Consider the following 17,837-nt stretch of genomic DNA (forward strand, 5'->3'; position numbering starts at 1 on the left):
GGGAGATGGCTGAGTGGTTAAGCATGCCTGGTTTCAATCGCTGGTACCAAAAAAAAAATATATATATATATATATATATATAATATATAAAACACAAGACAAAACCAACATCTTTCATAAAAGGAAAACACCACATCCAAATAAAGGAAGGATTTATAGTACAAATCTAGGGACAATCAAACAATCTGAAAGGAGCTCTAAAATGAGTTTGTTTTAGCTGGGTGCAGTGGCGCATGCCTAGAATTCCAGCAGCTCCAGAGGCTGAAGCAGGAGGATTGAAAGTTCAAAGCCAGCTTCAGCAACTAAATGAGGCCCTAAGCAACTCAACAAGACCCTGTCTCTAAATAAAATACAAAAAGGGCTGGGGATGTGGCTCAGTGGAGTGCCCCTGGGTTCAATCCCCAGTACAAATAATAATAATAATGTTTGTTTTAAATGTGTAAAGATCTAAAGAAAAAAGAGAATCCATAAGCAAGAATAAGACATTATAGAAATTGAAATCTACACCTTTGAAAATGAGCTGAGCAAAATACTAGAAATGAAAGTACCATCACTGTGATTTTCAGGTAACTTATGGAATACTTAAGCACATTTTTTAATAAGTAGAGCCCCATGTTAGGGCCTGGTACAACGTACAATATATAAAACCCTGCTGTCTTTGGTTTGGTTTTCTGTTTGTTTTGTGATACTGGAGATTGAACCCAAGGCCTCATGCCTGCCACACAAGCACTCTACAGAGCTACCCGCCCCCCAGTCTCATTTCAGTTTTAAAGAGTTTTTAACAGAGTCTTCCAAACTGGATTCCTCACTAGAGTTCTTTCTTATGTAGTTATTAAAACAGTTTTAAATCATTAGCTGGGCACAGTGGCTTATGCCTGTAATCCCAGCTCTTTGGGAGACTGAGGCAGGAAGATCACTTGAGCTCAGGAGTTCCAGGCCAACCTGGGCAACCTAGCAAGATCCTCTCTCAAAAAAAAAAAAAAAAACTTAATAGAAGCTACTCTGTGGCCGGGTTTGGAATGGAGGAAAGTGAAAATATAAATGAAGGCTAATCACTGCTCCTAAAGAATTTACTGTATGGTAAGAGAGTGACTTCAGGGGGCTCAGGATGTGGCTCAGTGGTAGAGTGCTTGCCTAGCATGCGCAAGGCACTGGGTTTGATCCTCAGCACCACATAAAAAAAAGATATTGTGTACATCTAAAACTAAAAAAAAAAAAACAATGATTTCATGAGGAACACACAAGAATAGAATAGTATAATTATAAACGCTGTAATCATAAAAACTACGATGTGCCCAGCTCGGGTCAAAATACCCACCTAATTGCATTTCCTAGTAATATCATTCCCATTTTACAAAGGAGAGAGAAGTACTTAGAAAGTTACAGTAATTTCCCCAGGTTAAACAAGTAATAAATTTTAGAGTCAGGAATTCAACCCAGGTCTTCTGAACCCAACACCCCCCCCACCTTCTTCTGTGTAATGCTTGACTGTGTTTGTACACAAGGCTTCCAGGGCAGAGGAAAGAGAGATGGTCTGACCTCGGAAGTCTCCGTCTTCCTCTTAATGGAAGTTTTTTTGCTCAGACCATAATAAAACAATCACTGCTCAGAGCACAGTGTTTTAGCTAAATAGTTATGGTTTCAACTTGCAAAGAACTTCTCATTTACATATATATATAAAACAAGCATATATATATATATGCATATATACCATATAATATATATATGGTTTGTTTTAGTTGTCAATGGACATTTATTTTATTTATTTATATGTGTGCTGAGAATCAAATCCAGTGCTTCCCACATGCTGGCAAGCACTCTACAGCTGAGCCACTACCCCAGCCCTGAGCTTCTATTTTAGATAGAAAGTGAGGAAACTGTCTCATATATCTGGGTGTAGTATGCACTCCTATAATCCCAGCTACTCACAGGCTGAGGCAGGAATATCAAAAACTCAAGGACAGCCTGAACAATTTAGGAAGACCTTGTCTCAAACTAAAATGAAAGGGCTGGCGATGTAGCTCGGTAGTAAAATACTTGCTTAGCATACATTAGGCCCTGGATTCAATCCCCAGTACCACAAGCAAACTGTATCATGCAGATATTACAGAATATGCAACCAACATATGTATATTTTTAAATGAGTGTTAAAAAGAACAAGACCTCAAATAGCCACAGAAAGTATGGCCTCTTCCTTCTTTTCTAATCAGAACTATTCTCAAGTTTACCTTGAGTCAAAATTAAGTTTTACAAGGGATGCCTGGAGACATCTAGGCTTAGAAAAACAAAAGGAGTAGAGAAGAAAAGGAAAATTGAAAGAGTTGACTCAAAGGATTGAAAAATCTAATGCATACATTCTCATTAAAAATGGCAGTTTTTCAATCCTAATTGTTCAGGAGGCTAAGGCAGAAGGATCACATATTCAAGGCCAGCCTCAGTAACTAATGAGTCTCTGTCTCAAAATAAAAACCAAAAAGGGCTAGAGATGGAGCTCAGTGGAAGAGTGTTCCTGGGTTCAAGTTCCCAGTTACTTGGGGGAGGTAGGGACAGTTTTTCAATTCTGGCTCATCTATTTACCAAGTATTCAAGAGATATTATCAACTTCGAATCTCAAGTTCTCTTACTTTTCTAACAGGGCTAAAAATGCTTGATTCACAGGCCTTTGTAGGAACGAAAAAGGATAATTTATGTGACAGTCTCAATGCCTGGCACATCGCAAGGTGTCAACAAATGTCAGATACACACATGTATATTATTCCATCTAAAGCTGAGAAAATTGAGGGAAATGTAATTACAGCCTTCTAGAATAAGAAGGGCTTTAGTAGAAAAGATGATAACTGTTTTCCATGCTCACAGAGGAGATAACCCCAAAATGGATTTAAACTAATAAGATAGCAGTGCTGGGGGGTGGAAGACATTTGAAAGAGCTGGAAGGGGGTCGGGTTTTGAAAAGAAAAGAGATAGTTATCTCTTTGGACACCTTTTAGACAAGGCCTTCATGAGGCAGGGGTAAGTCCTTCCAGTACTATGATGATAGGATTCTGTGAATACGTAAGTTGATATTTGCCAATAAAAACTTCCTCCTGTGTGGCCCTTTTTTATCCAATAATGATTTCCTGCTCTACTTTGGCTGCCAAATGTATCCAAAATGTAATCAGTGTGTAGATTCCTAAGTCAAATTGCAAGCTTTAGAAATGATGGCGAACACCGGATCACGTGGAGTAGTTTTCAAGTCAGAAAATGTTTAACGCATCCTAGGTTTTAGACTCAGCTCCAATTTCATATTTTTCCCCTTTCAAAACCTCAAATATGGGCAACAAAAATTTCTCTTCCTTCTTTTCGAATTAGAACTATTCCCAATTTCATCTCGAGTCAAAATTAAACTTTACAATCCTGGGCTTCTGGGATCTCAACCAAATTTAATCTAACTTTAACAACCTTGTTTTTGTTCTTCTGGGGATTGAACCCAGGACTTTGTGCATTAGGTAAGTATTCTACCATGAAGCTACATCCCTATCCAGCCCCAACTATTTTGGTTCTGACACGCACCATCTCTGTGACTTTGGCTCCATTACTCAGCCGCCTTGGCCACAGATTCCACAGCAGGCAATCAGTGCTCCCAGGAGTTAATATTAATATCACCCTGAGTTGCTGTGAGAATAAGACAAATTGCCACTGCGTGGCAAACGCTCAGTAAAAAGCTCGATTTTAACTCATTTGTCTCCATTTCCATTACAACTCTTCTGCAGAGAGTTCCACCCCCCTCTGGATGACTGTACCCAATTCCAGCCAAGAAATGATTCAAAAATGCTACTTTCATCAGGTCCCTGGTTTCTTAAGTCTTTTTTTAAAAAAAGTGAATTAAATTAAATCCAAACTCCCTGCCCACTTTATAAAGTTCTCCATACCATGGCAGTTTCCTCCTACCTGTCTGACCACCAAACCCCCAGGTACCTGGGAAGAGCCTCCCTCTCTGCCCGTCTCCCAACACAAGCACACTGCCTCTTGCACTCCTTAGTCCTGCAGAAAGCACACTCCTGTAAATTCACTCCCTTGGTGCTTTCCTGAACTATGCTGGTCCATGGTGACCACTCCCCTATTTCAATGTTCTGTGGTCTGTTCCACACAGTTTAGCCTTTAATGATACGCTGTCTTCCTTACTTCACTAATTATTTCCTGTATCCAAGTTTCATCTTCTCAAACAAGTCGTAAACAACTTGAGAGTAGGGACCACATCGTACACTCTTCTTCTTAACCACCATAGATGTACACATGAGGGAGGCACTTAACTGAAAGTTAGTCTAACCAGACTGCCAAGGAGAGCTCACAGGTCCTGTACATCATCAGTACCTACACAACCTGAAAGATCTGCAGGTAATCTGCCTTTGTTACATGTGTATTTTAGTTGAACCTATTTTATCTATTGTCTAATTCTTTCCAAGTCTTCTTTCTTTCTTTCTTTCTTTTTTTTTTTTTTTTTTTTTTTGGTGCCAGGGATGGAATGCAGGGGCACTTACCCACTGAGCCACATCCCCAGTCCTATTTATTTTTATTTTGAGACAGGATCTCATTAAGTTGCTTAGTGTCTCACTAAATAGCAGAGACTAGCTTTGAATTGCAATCCTGCTCCCTTGGCCTCTGGAACCGCTGAGATTATAGGTGTTTACCGCTGTGCCCAGCTTACTCCCAAACTTCAACCAATTCTCAATGAATAGATTTGGGGGTCGAAACATTGATATTCCAAAATCCATAATAGTGAGGGTTAAAGAAGGAGCCCAATTCAGCTCCTCCCAGTTCTCTCTGGGAACTGTTCATCTGTCTTGGGAAGCTTATGCAAATGAGGCAAAAAGTTGGTAGGAGACTTAATTACTCTCTAGTGAAAACCCAGACTGCTTGTTACCATCTGTTTCTTCAAGGAGAACCAACCACCACATGATAATCCTCTATAAAGTTACAATCCCAGTGGTAAAGTACTTTAGGATCTTTGGATGAAAGGAAACCTACAGGTTCAAAAACACTATTATTATTGTCATAAATAATGGTGCTTTGTATTTTATCAAAGGAGCTCAGAGTGGTTTGCAAACATTAACTAATTAATCCTTTAAGAAAAACACCCTGTGAAGTAGGTAGAAGAGAGAGATTATTACCCCCATTACGCAGCTAGTTAGACTGAGACCCACATGAATTCATTGACTTACCCAAAGTCACATGTCAGGGTCAGAAATAGAACTCAGGTCTCCTGACACTCACTTTGAACACACCACACTCTTTGTGATGTGTTTTTTTTTTTTTAACGTTCATTTATGATAATATAAAAATATACCTTCGGAAAGTCAGTGACATCTAAACTTTCAATAACCATCATACAATAAAACAGCAGACATGGGAAAAACAACATCTTAAAGAAAAGATGTGTGGGTAGAACAGTTCAATAAATACAAAGCTTTCATCAAAACTTTCCAGCAGGAACTAGGGACTCTTTAAGGAATTTGATATTGAATCATTGCTGTTCTAATGGTTTAAAACAAAGAAGTGTAATCCACCAAGTTTTAAACAGAAACTAGTCTAACAAGTTCTATACTTTATTTTTGAACTCTGTTTCCTTATTTTTCCGTGATCTCAAGAACATTTTAAACGTTTATCCATGTGATGCAAATGTCACCTGGAAGATATAAATATTACTCTTCAGATACTTTGCGTTCTTCCTGATTCAAAGTCGCAGTTTAATATTAATGTAATTCAAAAAATTGACAAGGAACTGTGTCTCCAAGGAAACAGGTGGAGGACGGGGGGGGGAGAGATATGGGCCTGTGACTTGATTAATAATTAGACACTCTGCCATTTTGTCACCGTCCACATCATCTATGAATATGCCAACAGATTAAGGTCCCATTAGGGTCCACAGCAGGGCCCAGGTGACTTTAGGCAGATTTCAATTTCAGAAACTTGATCTCATCCATTCCCATACTCTTTTGGTAATTTTTTATTTCAAAACTGTCCTACATTTAATTGAATTTCTTGGTATTTGCCTTCAGAAAATTTGTATAAATTGGTTAAAATTCTGAATAAAAAGTTACCATCAGAAATTGAGGTCCCCAGAAATGCTCTGATACACCATTAGACACCTTTTGAAGTTGGGACATCATGCAAGAGAATTTTCCCACAACATTATTCAGCTTCAAGAAGAAATTTTCAGTCATCTGTCTTTGACTTACTCATTGTCCATATTTAGACCTTTCTCTGTGCCTGTCACAATGCCTGTGTACTCAGGAAGAAATGTTCTAATGAAACACAACCATGGTCTCTCTGATTGAGAAACTCTGCTAAGCCTGTATCTGGAAAACTAGATTAAAGACGTGTTTAACCCTTTCATTCACCCATCAGAGAGCCTGGGCAATTTACTTTACTCTATTGTGCTGATGTTTCCATTTTTTAAAAAAGAATCAAACCGATATTTATACCAGCGGAAAAAAATATGAGACATTTGTGGGCCTCACTTATGTTAAGTGCCTGAGAGTCTTTACAAAATGGAGGCCCTATACAGCAACAAAACAGAACAGAAATAAGGGCAGAAAGTCCACATGATTAGTACCAAAGGACTTCTCTTTCAGATGCCTGACTATAGTCCTGATGGCCTATCTTCTCCAGTCCACACTGAGAAAGCCAATTATTTCAGGAAACTCTTCAGTGTACTAAAATACATTTGTAAAGGAATAGTGATAGAATCTACTGCTTTAAGCAGAATCAGATTTAAAGAAATGACATCATAGCCAGGTATGATGGAACACACCTATTATCCCAGCAACTCAGAAGGTTGAGGCAGGCGGATCTTAAATTCAAGGACAGCCTCTGTAATTTAGGGAGCCCCCTCAGCAACTTAGCAATAAATACCCTGTCTCAAAGTAAAACTAAAACAGACTGGTAAAGTGATCCTCCGTTCAATTTCCAGTACAAAAAAAACAAAAATACATTCTACTTTGAAAATTAAATTTTTGTTACTCTGGGCTTATCTGGGCTAATTGCTACTCTTAGCTGACTAAAAAAGAAAAAGAAAAAAAAAAAAGTAACATCAGAATTTAAGCATTTCTTCAAACCAAGCAACCAGTTCAACAACTTGTTAATGTGACTATCAATCATCTGCCGATAAGAAGAGTTTGCATTCATAATAGCTAGTTGCTAAAATAAATACAAGTTACTATAACTAATTCAATCAACAATGGGACCTCGGAGGTCAGCAAAGAAATAATCAAACAATAAGTATGAATAGGTTGTAATTTTTCTGATTAGCAAATGTTCTCCTTGTCATATGATGTTAAGAGCTGCTTAAAGCGCTCAGGTAAATTTAGAATGCATGTATTTACATAGGAAGGGTCTGTGTGTACACTCCAATCAGAAACCCATGAGCCCATAAGTTTGGCAAACATCAAATTTTGCTTTCAGAAAAGCTTTCTCTATATACCATTTATTTTTAACAGGCTTAGGTAATACATTCCTAGAAGCCAATAGAGACCAAACACAATCCTTCTCTACTTTTTAAATATATTCATACTAGACCACTCCAAAATTATTTGATAAATTGGCTGATGTTTCCAATAGAGATCAAACACAATCCTTACTCTACTTTTTAAATATATTCATACTAGACCACTCCAAAATTATTTGATAAATTGGCTGGTATGTTAAAACTTGACAATTTCATGTTTTCCCAATTAGGATTACATTATATACCTATACCATGAAGGGAAAGAAAGATACTAGATCCTGAGCCAGCATTCATTTAGGTCCCCGAACAACCATTCAACTGGAGAGCTGACAGGTAACAGCAGAAACCTAATCATACATTTCTCTTAACACAAAACATTTACAATCTGACAAAATCATGAGATGTAGGTTTCTACTGTTCCTAATACCTCATCTCCACTCCTGCCTTATCTTGCTTATCCCAGAGGACAGCAGCAATCGTAAATGCAGCCCGAAACAAAATTGAGAAGTTAGGGTAAAAATTGAGGGGGGGGGCGGGGCAGGTAATAACCACTTTTTTTGCTTAACAAAAGCAAAAAAAAAAAAAATAGGCTAATGACCACGTGAACTAAAAGTATCCATGAAAAAGCAAATGAGAATTATTTCTTTCTTTAGATTCAACTCCATTGCTGTTCCAAATCCTAAGGTTTTTAAATAGGTGGTTGATTTGGCCTTTTCTTAGCCACCATTTTGAGGACTTAATAAAAGAATGAATAGCATAAAGAGACTGTGGCACACAACTGTAATCCCAGAAACTCAGAAGGCTGAGACAGGAGTTCAAAGCCAGCCTCAGCAATTTAGCAAAACCCTAAGAAACTTACTGATACCCTGTGTCAAAATAAAAAGGTGGGGTTGTAGCTCGGCAGTAGAGTACACTCCAGTACAAAAACAAAAAGGAAAAGTCATGAATAAATCAAATAAATGACATTGATGGACTTCATGTATTGGTGCTTAAGGCCTTGGTGCAAGTTCTTACAGAGAAATTCAGAGGGACAGAGAATACTGACTTTTTCTTTTTTCCTACATCACCCGCTTATTTCAAGCATTTAAGAGTGTTCAGGATTAAGGTCTCAAAAATACAAGGAACTGAACAATTTGCCACGTGGCATTTATAAAGGAAGCAACTGACACAAAATGACTGTTAAATGCCTAGCTATGAAAGCATAAATGTCATTAGACAGTCAGGATCTTCTCTGGAAACTAGATTTTAATAGGTTTTTGATTGTCACCTTTCTTCTTGTTTCTTTATTACTCACTCCTTGGAGGGATTCACTTTCAAAAGGATTTGCTTAAACTTCCCCCTCAAAATCCAATTTGCAAATACACCTGCAATTGAATTTTCAGTATGTACAGTCATGGGTACTATCTTTTGCATGCAAAAGAGTCCAAGCTCACAAGTTTGCCCCTGGCAACCCAGCCACACTGTGGAGTCCAGGTGACTCATCCTGGCACCAGGGAAAGCTGTGGAAGAATCGAGGCCATTATTCGACTCCCAGGGCTGAAAGTCCACTTGGAGAGAATTCTGAATTACAAACATAGCCTCCTATAATTTAAGTGTTGGGCCTGCACTCTCAATAAGTAGAGTGAATTTAGATCTTGATTTTATTGGAGAAAAATCTGTCCAGAAAATATTTTCCTGATCCTTAGGGAAAAAATTATGGTTAGTAATCACTATGGATTTTTTAAATTTTTTTGAATTCTTTTCTGTAACACATCAAAATTATAAACTCTGATTATACCTATCCAGACACAGTGTTTCTTCAGCCAACATTCTTTTTGAATGCCTAGTGTGTGTCTTGCTTGCATCAGGAGCAGAAAGCAATTAAAAGGAAGCACTGATTTCAGTAAGAAAGTTGAATTATAAAATATCTATTAATAACTAAATCTGTGTAGCACAGATTCAACCTAGTTGCTAGAAATGAAAAGCTATGTAAAACCACTTAGGATCCCATTGCAATAAGAATCTTATATAATCTAAGAGGAGGGAAAAAAAGGACCGTTTTAGTTGGTATTTCATTTAACTGAAATATAATAATGTTAAGGAGTAGATATCATCATGATAAAATTGGTCATTAGGTATGCAAAATTGACTTATTCTCAATCTAATGATCATTACAAGATAATCTATGAGTGCATTATAAAAGTATAATCTCTGTATCCTTGAAATTTCCTACATCATTCTTGATTCAGGGGTTCTTTATTAAAAGGTAAAAATATGCTTTGTCCCCTTGCTAATTAGTAAAATAACACCCGGCTTATTTTCTTCTGTGTAGGTCCAAACCATACTGCCTGGTACATTTTAATTGCACTATTTCTATGTTTAGAATAATTTTTTTCTTTCCTCATACACTAATTAATTCCTTCTTCCTTTCTCCACACCCTTCCTATCCTGATGCCAAACTGGGGCACCTTCAATCTGTTTGTTAATTTTTTACTTCTCCCCAGTCCATCCATGAGACATCTTAAAATTTACAACCACATAGTTGCAATTTTATACCATAGTAATAAGACATCTTTGATCCCCAGTACCCAACAACAGCTTTGAGATTATAGGTGAAACTGGGGGAGGAAGATGCAGGCAGTGTCAAATTTGTCTCATCCTCCCAAAGAGAAATACTTCAATCTTTAAAGAAACACAAAAGACAGTTTGTGTCAGGCACCCTTGTAATCCCAGCAATTTGGGAGGCTGAGGCAGGAGGAAAGTTCAAGGCCAGTCTCAGCAACTTAGTGAGATCCTAAGCAATGTAGCGAGACCCTATCTCAAAATAAATTTAAAAAAAATTAAAACTGGGGTTATTGCTCAGTAGTAAAGCACCCCTGAGTTAAATCTGCAGTACCCCCCTCAAAAAAAAAAATTAAAGACAGTGATCAGTGATTAAAAAAAGGAGAATAACAAATAGAAATCTGATTTTTCATTTTTAGCTCTGGGTGATTTTTTTTTTTTTAACAAGGAGACACTTATTCCTCTTCTGTGTCTCATGAAACCAATTCTATTTTAACTTATTTTTTATTTTAGTGGTACAAATTTGGGGGGCACAGCACCATAACTCGATGCATGTATGCACTACATAATTATCAAATCAAGGTGAATAATATTTTTCTCTCTCCTTAATTTAAAATCTTTATTAACATGTAGTAATTGAACAAAATGTATTCAAGGCAATGTGACATTTCACTGCCTATATACAATAGGTACTGATCAAATCAGCTTACATGAGATTTCTTTGCCTGAAACATTATAAAATGTCTCTTTCTTTCTTTTTTTCTCTTTTCTTTTTCGGTATTGGGGATTGAACCCAGAGCCTCATGCATGCTAGGCAAGCACTCTGTGCTGAGCTACATCCACATCCCCAGCTTTTTTTTTTTTTTTTTTTTTGAGACAGATTCTCACTGAGCTGTCCAGATTGGCCTCAAACTTTCCATCCTCTTGTCTCAGACTCCTAACTAGCTGTTATTACAGATATGTGCTGCCACCGTGCCCAGCTCTTTTCCTTTATTATATTCTTGACAGCCACTTCTTGGTAACATCTGGTTCTGATCCAAATATCAATTTCCAGAAATTGATAACTGTTTGTTTTACTAGCAGTGTTCTAATTAACACTAAAGCTTAAAACTTCTAAATATAACTGGATAAGAATGTTTCTGATTAGTTTATTTAATTTGCTGTTATATCCTGAACTATTAAAAAAAAAAATGGACCATTGGAGATGGCTGTCTTCCTACATTCCTCCTGGAGTGGGCCCCTATTGTTAATATTATCGTTCTCCATTGTAAGGCATATCTGTTTATCCCTAGATTGAGAGCCCTTTGAGGGCAGGACTGTGGTTAGCATCAGATCAACCTCCAAGTAGATAATTTGCAAATGTCCAGGAGCCTCTGTGTTCTTCCCCACATTCCTTCTTCTCTCCCGGTGCTCTCCATGTTCTCTGTGATCTCCTTTCAATTTCCTTTAGGTAGACCCTCAGACCTCTCCTCCTTCAGTCTTCTCTCCTGACTTTGTGATCTCTCTGCCATGCAAGATTAAGGGCAGAAAGCCTGCAGGAAAAGCCTGACCTGGTTGCTCACAGTTCTGAGCATTGCTAATCTTGATGGCCTTGCTTATCTTGATGGCATTGCTTGTCCTTTGGTTATCTAAGGTAGTCTTAAAATTTTGCACATCCCACTAAGTGACCACTAAGACTCCTAACAATTCCAGGATTGCAAGATAATTCAGCTTTGTTTATGTTCATGGAAATTCCTGCATTTATTTTATTTCATTTTTTTTTAAAGAGAGAATTTTAATATTTGTTTTTTAGTTCTCGGCGGACACAACATCTTTGTTTGTATGTGGTGCTGAGGATCGAACCCGGGCAGCATGCATGCCAGGCGCGTGCTACCGCTTGAGCCATATCCCCAGCCTGAAATTCCTGCATTTAATGCAAACAAAATAGCAAATCCTCAACCTCTAGAGCCCGACTGTGAGTTAATCATGAAAGGCCTTAAGACAAAGGTGGGCTCTAGATAGAAGACTAAAATTGCATAGATAACACAGAAGGGCAGAGTCTCACTAAGCCTCCAGCACTTCCCGGCACCTCTCAATCTCCACCACAGCTTGACAGATCCCGTCCCCTCAGCCCCTTCGCTTACTCTCTGAAGGACTGATACCATGAGTTTTGACTACCTGTCTGGGTTTCAGATCACCAAGAATACTTGTTCAAATTCAAATTCCTAACCCTCTCTTGTCCACCTGGGACTCCCACACACCCCAAACTCGAACCAGGGAGGATGGATTACTGCCAGAAATATAGATGTTTACCTAATTGTCCTGCTAATGACCAAGGCCAGGTCTCAGAACCAGCAACCTAAGGCGAGATTCATTTAAGACTTTTCCTCCTCTGAGGATCTTACAACCTGCCAGTAAGCAGGTTTTTGGTAACTTAGTAGCTTTAAACTGTTTGATTTATGGTTTTTTTGTTTGTTTGTTTGGGTACAGGGGATTGAACCCAGGAGCACTCTTCCACTGAGCTATATCTGCAGACCTTTTGATTTTTTATTCCAAGACAGGGTTTCACTAAGTTGCTGAGAATGTGACTAAATCACTGAGGCTGGCCCAGCAGCTTGGGAGGCTGGGATTCTCTTGCTTCAGCCTCCCAAGCTGCTGGGATTACAGGCATGTGCCACTGCACCCACCTATGTAGCTTTAATTCTTGGCTACTGAATTAAAGTGGCTTGTTGATAGGGTGGTCAGAAGCAAATATGAGAAGATCAAAAGTTGAACTCAGCTGGGAAAATGTAAATTTTAAAGTATAAACATAAGGTTCTCCCCCCAACTCCCTGTTTCCTGGCTGCCATGTGATGGACAGCTTTCTTCCCCTTCTGCCATGATGCTCTACCTCACCTCAGGCCAGAGCAACGGAGTTAGCTGACCATGACGGAACCTCTACAACCAGGAACCCAATATAAACTTCCTCTTTGCAGAAGAAAGAAGAGGAGGAGGAGGAGGAGGAGGAGGAGGAGGAGGAAGAGGAGGAGGAGGATCAGAAGGAGATAAAGAAGAAACAAGGGGAAAAAAAGTATATGTAATATGCTTTGGTGAGGGCTGGGGATGTGGCTCAAGTGGTAGCACGCTCGCCTAGCATGCATGAGGCACTGGGTTCGATCCTCAGCACAGCATAAAAATAAGATAAAGATATTGTGTCCACCTAAAACTAAAACATAAATATTAAAAATATATATATATGCTTTGGTGAGACAAAGAGGCCTATGCAGCTTGGAGAAATAGCACCATCATAATATAAGCACCAGAAGGTTTAAATCTGTCCAAGTGGAGAGGAGAGCAAGACAAGAACACAGAAACACAGCACAACCATTAAATCAAACCTGACAAAATTCAAAACACTTTTGATGAGCACTCACTCTGCTAAATTCTGTTCAAGGTGCCGAGGGTTCATGTCTCCCCATCGAGGTCCTTGCCCTAAAGGTACACATCTCAGTGAAAAACCCTGATATCAGCCCATAAGCAATTAAAACTTCTCAAGGTCGATGATCAACTTCATTTCACAGGAGAACAAGACAAATGACGCACTTAGGAATTCTCTATTTAAGCTCCAGCATTCTGAAAAAAGCACTTTGATAAATGAAAAGTTTAGTTTTCCAATAACATTTCTGTTGGTTAAAGGAGTAAAGTGACACTATCCCAATTCAGGTCTTCCCCACTTTTCCCCCAGGTTTTTACTCTAGCCTCCTAGTCTCCCTGACTCTGACCCTTGCTACCAGTTTTACATACTGATCCAAGATTAACCCGCCTTGTTAAAAAATGTCCTCTGATTCTTTAGTACAAAACAATACGATAAAAAGAGCTACAGCTGTAATCTCAGCAGTTTGAGAGGCTGAGGCAGGAGGCAGGAAAATAGCATGTTTGAGGCCAGCCTGGAGTTTAGTGAGACCCTGTCTCAAAATCAAAAAATGCTAGGGATTTACTTCAGTGGTAAAGCACCCATAAGTTCTATCTCAAGTACCACAAAAATTAAAAATTAAGAAATAAAAAGAATCAAATGACTTATCTTTGCCATCTAGATCCCCAAAGATCATATTCATTCATTCATTCATTCATTCATTCATTCAGTTCCTTGACAGATATTCAAACCGGGTATGGTGGTGCATTCCTGTAATCCCAGAGAGTCCGGAGGCTAAAGCAGAAGGATCACAAGTTTAAGGGTCCACAATTCAGCGCATCTCTAAGCAACTTTGTGAAACCCTTTCTCAAAATTAAAAACTAAGTTGAGCACGGTGGCACATGCTTGTAAGCCCAGTGGCTTGGGAGGCTGAGGCAGGCGTTCAAAGCCAGCCTCAGCAAAAGCAAGTCCCTAAGCAACTCAGTGAGACCCTGTCTCTAAATAAAATACAAAATAGGGTTGGGGATGTGGCTCAGTGGTCAAGTGCCCCTGTGTTCAATCCCCAGGACCAAAATAAATAAGTAAATAAATAAATAGGGCTGAGGATGTGGCTCAGTGGTTAAATCCCCTTGGGTTCAAACCCCAGTAACGGGGACACAGACAACAAGGATTTATTGGACCCTTGCAACATATTAAACCGTAAGAACACAGAAGAGAAAATAAACCACAGCTTTGCCTTTAAGATGGCAAAAAAAATGGGAAAACATGTAAGAAATATAATCATAATAATGAAAAAATCACTTAATGATCCTATATTCCATGAAAGAGTCAAATGTTCCAGGGGGTGGGGACTCAGGGTATCTGAGGCATCTTCCAGGAACTCAATTTTAGAGCTGAAACTAAAGAATGAGGTGGAGTTTTCCAGGTGAATGAGAAAAGAGAAGTAAAAATATCATGTATGAAGATCAGGGAGGGGACACTAAGGGTCCTGCCGACCATAGCCTGGGAGTTCAGTATTGTAGCACATAAGACAGAAGAAGGAGTCAGGTACAGTGGCAGCACACCTGTACACCCAATGGCTGGGGAGGCTGGGGCAGAAGGATCACAAGTTCAAGGCCAGCCTCAGCAATTTAGCAAGGCCCTAAGCAACTAAATGAGACCCTGTCTCTAAATAAAATATAAAAAAGGGCTGGGGATGTGGCTCAGTGGTTGAGTGCCCCTGGGTTCAATCTCCAGTACCAAAAAAAAAAAAAAAAAGGAAAATACAAAGGGATGAGACTGGAAGGTAGAGAGGAGACACGTGAAACAGTTTCAAGCTGTGGAATTTTCCAGTGGCTGCTTTATGTCAGTGTTCAAAAAGTTTCAGAGTTTGGATTTTCAAATTAGGGATGCTCAACCTGTGTCGGTAATGAGGAGACACGGAAGAATCTTGTGAAAATAGATTTAGAAAGATTTCCTGCCACCATGTAGACAGTGTACTGGGGACCAGGCCCGTAGGAGGATGAGACAGAAGGCAAGTTAGAGGGAGAACAAGGGGCGGTCATTCAAGCGAGACCTAATGAGGGTTTCCCTCATAATTCTACTTACATTAAACTCCCTCTTGTTCCTCATTTAAAAGCCACAATTTCCTGTTGCGTGGTTTTGCTCATGTTCTTATATCCAGGAATGTTCCCACCCACCCCCAACCCCCACCAATTCCACACATGCAAATTCAGCCCAAATGAAACCTATCCTATGGGTTTTCCCTAAAACCCCAAAGGGAAAAATCTCTTCCTACTCTAATCCCTGTTACATTATATCAGTCTCTCTCCTAAGGCACATGACATTTTCTCCACTGCAGTATATATATTTTGTTCTATTTCCTTTTTTCTTGGTGAGGTGTGGACAGCACACTTCTTGCTGCTTGCACCTGCTCTGTTCTAGAACAGTCACAGAGAAGGGAGCAAGTCTGGGGTCAATCTCACACCTGAGAAGATTTTTTTCTAGTTACCCCAGTGAGTGTCAATGTCCTCATCTATAAAATGGAATGAGTAAGACCTATTTGCAAGGTGGGGTTTTTGTTCTTTGTTTTATTTATTTTTATTTCATTTTTTTTTTTGTACCAGGGATTGAATCCAGGGGTGCTTAACCATTGAGCCACATCCCCATCTAGATCCCCAAAGATCATATTCATTCATTGCCCTAAATATTTTATTTAAAGACAGGGTCTCACCAAGTTGTTAAGTGCCTTGCTAAATTGCTGAGGCTGGCTTTGAACTCATGATCCTCCTGCCTCAACCTCCAGAGCAGCTGGTATTACAGGTGTGTGCCACCGCACCCTACTGCAAAGTGTTTTTGAGGGAGAGTTAAATGAATAAATATAAGTCACATAGCATGGAAGCTGACAAGAAGAGTCCAGAAGCACACACAGGAAGTGCTCCGTAAATGGTAGCTATTAATACTACTACTATGTTACTTCTCTGATATGGTATCCATAACTGATCTGCCTTTGACTGTGCCACATCACTTCACATGGTGCTTGTTCAAAGCTAGAATTCAGCACATATTTGCTGAAAAAATAGTGACAGCTAACGCTATTGAGCCTTTACTCAGTGCTAAGCGCTATTCTAAGAGCATTCTGTGGGTCATTGCTGAATCCTCACAATAATCCTAGAAGGCAGGTTCTGTTATCATCTCCATTCTGCACAGGGCAATGTGCTCCTTATCTTCTTCAATGCTCATCACTAACAAAAGGAGGGAAGGGCTGATAATTCACAAACAGGTTCTTTCTAGGCCAGTTTACCCATTGGTGAGGTAGACTATGGCCAACGTCATGGAATCTGAACCACTAGAGAGAAGAACCCACATGCTACAAGTATTTAACATCTCATCTTTACTTGAAATTCTCTTAAAGAAACCTTAAGTGACCAGACACAGTGACACTCCCTATAATCCCAGTGGCTCAGGAGGCTGAGGCAACAGGATCACAAATTCAAAGCCATCCTCAGCCATTTAGCGAGGCCCTGTGTCTTTCAATGAGTTACCAAAGAACTATCCTCCCCCCCCCCTTTTTGGTACCAAACTGACCTAGGGAAGACTAATGTGAATGTGAAGATGGCTCTCTACAAGCCAAGGAGAGAGGTCTTAGACGAAACCAACTCTACCAATGTCTTTAGCCTCTAGCACCATGAGGCAAGAAATTTCTTTTGTTTGAGCCAGCAGTGGGACTTTGCTAAGGAACCCAAGCAGACAAATACAGTGGCTCATTTTACAATCACTCTCCATCGTACAAACCAAATGCACACAGTATTTACAGGAGCTCCGAATTCTAAACTGCTGCTTTAAGCAGTAAATTTTCTAAGTTCTCTCTGCTCCCAAGGTTAAAACCAATCATACAAGATAGCTGATAAGAGTTGAGGTTGTAATCCCTGTCCTTGAAGCAATTAGATATGTCCCTCTTCAGTTAAAAAAAAAAAAAAAAAAAAAAACCTAAAACAACTGCCATGTGGTTACTACTTTACTGCATTAACTATCTCCTGAATGTTTAAATTTTTTTTTCTTTTTTTCTTTCTGGAACTGGGCTTCTCACTACAACTGGTTAAGCCACTTGAGATCTGTTACCACTTTTAAAATCCAATCATCAGTCTTGCATGGTGACACACGCCTGTAACCGCAGGAACTCAGAAGGCTGAGACAGGAGGAGCCTGTGGTGGAGGAGAGGTGGAAAGATAGTTTTCCTGTACACACTGTTTTATGAATATGCAGCCAAGACCACTGATGCAGTGACCTCAGGAATGACACATCCATGACCATCCCTGAGACTCATTCCAGAAGCTCTTTCTGGGCCTTCTTGTATAAGAAAGATGAGAGTTGAAGGTTCTTGGCTTCAATCTCAAAATAGCAAATTATGCAAATTATGCTAATTTTATAACCTTTCCACTATTGACTGTCTCTAAAGAAAAA

The 17,837-nt window shown here is 39.3% G+C and overlaps 1 long non-coding RNA gene across 1 annotated transcript in view; it reads right to left on the reverse strand.

Annotated features, from left to right (window-relative positions):
- Window positions 1–13,504, reverse strand: part of LOC144378412 (uncharacterized) — a 56,863-nt gene extending 43,359 nt beyond the window's left edge. Inside the window, exon 1 of the long non-coding RNA XR_013440067.1 lies at window positions 13,417–13,504. This is a non-coding gene — a long non-coding RNA (uncharacterized LOC144378412). The remainder of the gene's footprint in view (window positions 1–13,416) is intronic.
- Window positions 13,505–17,837: the final 4,333 nt, after the last annotated feature.

The sequence above is a fragment of the Ictidomys tridecemlineatus genome, chromosome 6 (assembly GCF_052094955.1).
Source record: "Ictidomys tridecemlineatus isolate mIctTri1 chromosome 6, mIctTri1.hap1, whole genome shotgun sequence".
NCBI classification, from domain to species: Eukaryota; Metazoa; Chordata; class Mammalia; order Rodentia; family Sciuridae; genus Ictidomys; species Ictidomys tridecemlineatus.